Consider the following 6000-nt stretch of genomic DNA (forward strand, 5'->3'; position numbering starts at 1 on the left):
GCCATTTTATACAAATATATAAATATAAATATATATATAATTAACATGCCCTGCTGAACCTTTGTAGCCTCAGCTGTGAAATCCTGCAGCTGTAGAAGAGACTCATGTTAGTCACATGATCTCAGGTACCCTGACCACGGGAACCACAGCAAGAGATGCAACTCCTTTTTCTCTGCATCTACACCACCTGAAGGTGCCTCAAAGCACTGATTGTTGGGTCTCACCCCCAAAGTGACTTCATAGGTTTGGGTTTAGAGCTGAGACATAGCATTTCTAATAAGTCCCTAGGTGGTGCTGATGGACAGGGTCTGAACAGGTGAAACCTTGAGAAGTTAACAAGGGAACGGCAGCCTCCTGTTCCAGTCCATGGGGCTGTTGATGTGCACACTCAGCAGTGCAGCTAAGGTTTCTAGGGGATACCCTCTGAGTGTCTGCAGTGAACCAAGGTTCTCAGTGACAAAAGAGCTCAATTCCTAGGACCTCCACTGCCAAGGAGCATTGGGAGGGCTCCAGACACTGAAGCCACGTGCTTCTTTGCCTTGGAACTGTAATTAAACAAGGAAGCAATTAGACTGAGGTAGCTCCAATGCCATGCAGCCTACATGTGCAAACTGGAAAACCTAACCCAAGAAAATTCTTGTGAATGCCTCAGTGGTAAGAAATTGAAACCTAAGAGCAACCCATCACAACCAACCAGATTCTCCCAAATGAGGCAACTCCTTAAACTATAGCCAGTTAAATAATTTTCTTGCTTTACTTTCTGCTCAAAGAAATCCTTTCCCCTAGCCTGGTTAAGTGCTGCCTGTCTCGAATTGTTTTCTCAAACTCTTCAAAATTTTAACGTTCCTGTTTAAACAGGACAGAGTACCACCTCCTTCCAAAAAAATACCACATGGCTCCTGCTTGTTAATGATGCTCTCAGTAAGGCGGCCTTCATTACCTCTCCATGCAATATTGTTACATCCCATTTCTACTGATGAGCTGGGTGCTAGAGGTTTGGTCTCTACCATCACATGTGTGATGGTGACTGTTGGGGAAATACAATCTTTTCCCAGCCCAGAAATCCTCTCTACAAGGGTAGTAGTGACAGAAACAGTTTTGTTATTAAATAATCTTTAAACCTCAGCTTGATGTGCATCATAGGCAATCCCCTAAGAAATTCCAAAGACAGACAAATCTCACTCCTCTGTATAACTAAGCAGAGAGACTAATTTCATGAATGTATTCAAAATAAACCAATGTTACTAAAAGCTCCGTTTCACTTGTTGTCAACCACCTTTCATCCAGAAGCCCTTCTTATAGTTCCACACCTGTGTGTCCATCTCTGTACTAAGTAATCATCCACCTTTGTTCTCTGAAATATCTCATACACTGAACATGGCCAAATAGACAACTACTGATAACCCCATTAAAAAGTACAGCCCTGCCCGGCAGGGCGTGGCTCAGCCGTTGAGCATCGACCTAGGATCCAGGCAATCAGGATTCGATTCCCAGTCAGGGCACATGCCGATCAATGACTCTCATCATTGATGTTTCTATCTCTCCCTCTCCTTTCCTCTCTGAAATCAATAAAGATATATTTTAAATAAATAAATAATAAATAAATAAATAAATAAATAGAAAGAAAGAAAGAAGAAGGAAGGAAGGAAGGAAGGAAGGAAGGAAGGAAGGAAGGAAGGAAGAAAGGAAGAAAGGAAGAAAGGAAGAAAGGAAGAAAGGAAGAAAGGAAGAAAGAAAAGAAAGAAAATAAAAAGTACAGCCCGGCCTGGCCAGGTGTGGCTCAGCGGTTAAGCATTGACCTATGACCCAGGAGATTGCGGTCTGGTTCCAGATGAGAGCACAGGCCCAGGTTGTGGGCTCGATTCCCAGCAGGGGGCATGCAAGAGGCAGCCAATCAATGTTTCTCTCTCATCGATGTTTCTATCTCTCCCTGTTCCTTCCTCTCTCTGAAATCAATAAAGATATATTAAAAAAAAAAAAGTACTCCCACTATTGACCACCCATTTCACTGACAGAGCCTCCTTTCTTTTAGATGCTAACACAGGGAATCTTGGTGTCATCCCTCTTACCTTTTTCTCACCATCACTGTCAGAAAATGTGGGCTGCCCTATTTTAAAACTGATAGAAAATCCATTTCCTTTTTTTACCACAACAGTGGACCACACCAGCAACAACTCACCTCAATGTCTTGTGGATAGAAACAACCAGAGCCTCTGTACTAAGCTCTGGGTGTGAAATTTACACCAGACCAATTTCTGGGGGCAGGAGTCTTGTCCACGGCGGCTGCAGAGACTGGATCACTGTCCCAGTGGGTCCGAAAGGCAGAGCTAAAAGTCAAAGAAGATTATTCATGAGCCATACAGTTTCGCGAAGTTTACCTAACAGTTCCTCTTGTGTGTCAAACTCTGCAGTTATCCCATGAACAAAAATGGCTGGTTGGGCAGTATTTGCTATGTCCATTGTCTCGTCACAAGCCAGAGAGAAATATTGGAAATCTCCTGCAGAATCCTTCAGTGTTTTTTCAACATCTTGTGCTAAGTCAATATTCCAACCTGAGATGGTTCTCAGACAAACTAACACTGAAATGATTTTACTTTGTCTGGTGGTAACAACTCCGCAGCGGCCACCGTGCACTTTCACAAAGTCTCCCTCTGCATGAGGCCTCAGCTTCTTTGCGATTAACTCACTCACTACATAACTCATCTGAATAACGTCTCTGTCACAACAAGGCCCAGTGAAAGCTGCTTGTTGTGATTCCAAACTCAGCTGAAGAGCATTGATTTTACCCTAACACATTTGGGCTCCCAATTCATTGAGTTGAGCATGTTTTAAACTGTAATGATCCTTCAGATTGGCTTTTTTCATTACTGCTAACACATTGCCACAAACCATTTCTCTTAGAAAGATTGACACTGCATCAACTTCTCTTTTCTTTGTAGTTGCCATTTTTAGGATGTCACACCACTTAAGTTTTAATAACTATCAGTGCATGTGTGTCACCAGTGTTGCAATTATTTTGCTTTGATCGCTGTTCTAATCCTCATCTTGGATTTGGGACATATACAACATCCGTATCATTGACTCTTGAGGTCACTTCTGTGTACTGTAACTTCCTTACTCTTCCTCTGAAATTCAGTTTTTGCGAGGATTGTTGGTTGTGGATGTGTGTGCAAAGGTAGAATTGGAGTTATCGTCTGTGTGGACAAAGAAGTTGACAACATCATCCTCAACCATCAGAGGCAATGTCATCAACATCTGGAGGAATCTTCCCATCAAATCTCATCTAATCACGGGGTTGCCATAGTTTCAACACAGTGTTAACCCTTTCGCAGTGTGTATTCTCCCAGCCTGCCTGGCACTGACAGTCCTGTGAGTCACTGTAGTATAGGCAGATTGGCCACGGGCAGCCGATGAGAAACATATGTGTCTGTCCCGTCATGTGCACGTATGTGTCCTGTCTGTCCCGTAACAGATGTTTCTTGTTTGTTCCCTCAAAATTTACGTTACTATGATTCACTTAATATAAATTTATGTTGCTATGGGAAAAGCTCCTAGATTTATTAAATTTTGAGTCCTGCCTGCGGTTTCCTTGGCTGTTTTGTCTTAATCTTTTCTTTTTAAACCCAGAACATTGCCAAAGCTGCTAAACAATCCCTTTCCTCCCACAGCCTCCCCCCACCCTCATCACTCAGATGTGACCACTTTTGTGGTACGTAGTTCTCACCTGAGGATATTTTCCATTGATTTTTAGAGAGAGTGGAAGTGGGGGAGAGAGAGCAAGAAAAACATTAACCAGTTGCCTTCAGCAATCCCCAACGATGTGGGATCCAACCTGAAACCCAGGTTTGTGCCCTTGACCAGGAATTGAACTCATGACACTTAGGTACCCAAACCGATGTTCCAACCACTGAACCACACTGAGCAGGGCAGCTGTTTGGTCTTAATTCTGGTTATTAGTATCGGTAGTGTTTGTAAGTCCAGTATCTCTGTCATGTCCCCCCCCCTTCCTCCAGGAAAAAAAAGATGAATCCTCTGTGGGTTCCCAAGTCTTGGGTCCCAATTTGCCCTGACCTTGTCCGCCCGTCCCCGCAGTGTGACACTCGCTTTCTTTTCAGATCCACTGCCCTGCAGGCCAAGGTTCCTACCTTCTAATTACTACCCCACAGACGTTGCGAGAGTCCTTCAGTAGCAGCCACCTGTGTCAGGTGGGGTTCCCTTTCTGCTCGGAGGTCCTCCTCCAAACAATGAGGACTGCTAGCGGCTAGTGCTAGTGCTTCTTCCAAGTAGAACCTCCATGCACGAAGGAGGACCCAGCTACATGGCCACTGTGGGCTCCCCGTCTTTCTTATCTCCAGCCACTTCCATAACTCTACCACCCTGGCAGGCGTTTTCAGGGTGTCTCCATACTCAGGCATTGGTCCTTAAGCCTCCAATGCCTGTGCCAACTGACCCAAAGCATGAGTACTTGGCCATCCTGGAACTTCCCACAGTGGACCCCATTCCCTCCCCCCCACCTTGCCCGACTTTCGTGGGTTCTTCAGAATCCTGCTTACAGTGCCAAATGTTGAAGGAAAGCCAGAAAAGTCTAAGTTCAGGATTGATTCCGAAGAACCGACATGTAGTCTTATTCAAATTCACATGGGCTTTAATAGGAGAAACTTACATACACGGGGAAAGCAGCTGCTCCCAGGGGGGGCCAGCTGGGAACAAGTCCACACCCTCCCAAGACAGGACTTCTTTTTTACAGGGGTTAATAGTAAAAGCATAGGGTGGGTAGTCATGTAGACGACCAGAAAGAACAATGTATTTGTAAGTTAACAGGTAACATCAATCAGTTACCCACACTCTATGCATTCATTCACCTCCTTCGTGGGGCCTGGCATTTCTCTTTGGGCAACATTCCAGCTTTCTGGGTAGTCAGCCAAACATGAGGCTACAGAGTTAACCAGTCACAGGAGGTTAAACAGAGAGCCCAACAGTTCCCAGACACCTTTACTGCTAGAGACAAATCCCACCTCTGAGCTCCCCTACACATGGGATGGGTATTTTCATTCCAAAAACTGGAAATAAGAAATAAAGGGAAAGAGGTGCCCAAAGCAAGTTCAAAATCTAGCAAAGCAAACTTCATGAGATGACATGGCTCATGAATAATCTTCTTTGGCTTGAAGCTCTGCCTTCCAGACCCACTGGGACAGTGGTCCTGTCTCCGCAGCTGCAGTGGACAAGAGTCCTGCCCCCAGGGATTGGCCTCATAGAATCCCACACCCAGGGTTCTGTACAGACACCCTTGTTGGTTCCATCTACAAGACACTGAGATGAGGGTTGATGGTGTGACCCATCATGAAGTGGGTGGGAAAAGTAAATGGATTTCGTATCAGTTTTTAAAATAGGACAACTTGGCCCCTGGCAGGGTAATTCAGTTGGTTGCAGCGTCACCCGATTCACCAGAATTGCGAGTTTGACCTCCAGTTGAATTAGGATGAGCTGTGTGTGACAAATGGTGCTGTCAAGTCCTCTCACTTGAGGACTAGTTATTTTGTATCTGTGCATGTAATGGGTCTTCCTGCTCAGCTATACGGAGGGTTAGGTTTGTCTTTGGAATTTATTGGGTTGCCTGTGATGCACATCAAACTCTGCCTTAATGATCACTTAATAACAGGGCTGTTTCTGTGTCTACTACCCTTGTAGAGAGGATTTCTGGGCTGGGAAAGACTTTGTATTTCCCCAACAGTCACCATCACACACCTGATGGCAGAGATCAAACTTTCAGCACCCAGCTCATTAATAGGGAGATGTAATAGTATTATAAAAGATAAGGAAGGCCTCCTTATTAAGAGCTTCTTTGGCAAGGATGAGCCCTGTGAATATATATATTTATACACATACTTTTAGCAAAGGGTGGAAAATCTGTTGTTTAAAGATAAACTGAGGTAACTTAAAATTTTGAAGAGCTTGTTTGAGCAAGTATCAGTTGCAGTCAGGCAGCACCTAACCAGACTA

Source organism: Miniopterus natalensis, chromosome 18, assembly GCF_054644295.1.
Source record: "Miniopterus natalensis isolate mMinNat1 chromosome 18, mMinNat1.hap1, whole genome shotgun sequence".
Lineage (NCBI taxonomy): Eukaryota > Metazoa > Chordata > Mammalia > Chiroptera > Miniopteridae > Miniopterus > Miniopterus natalensis.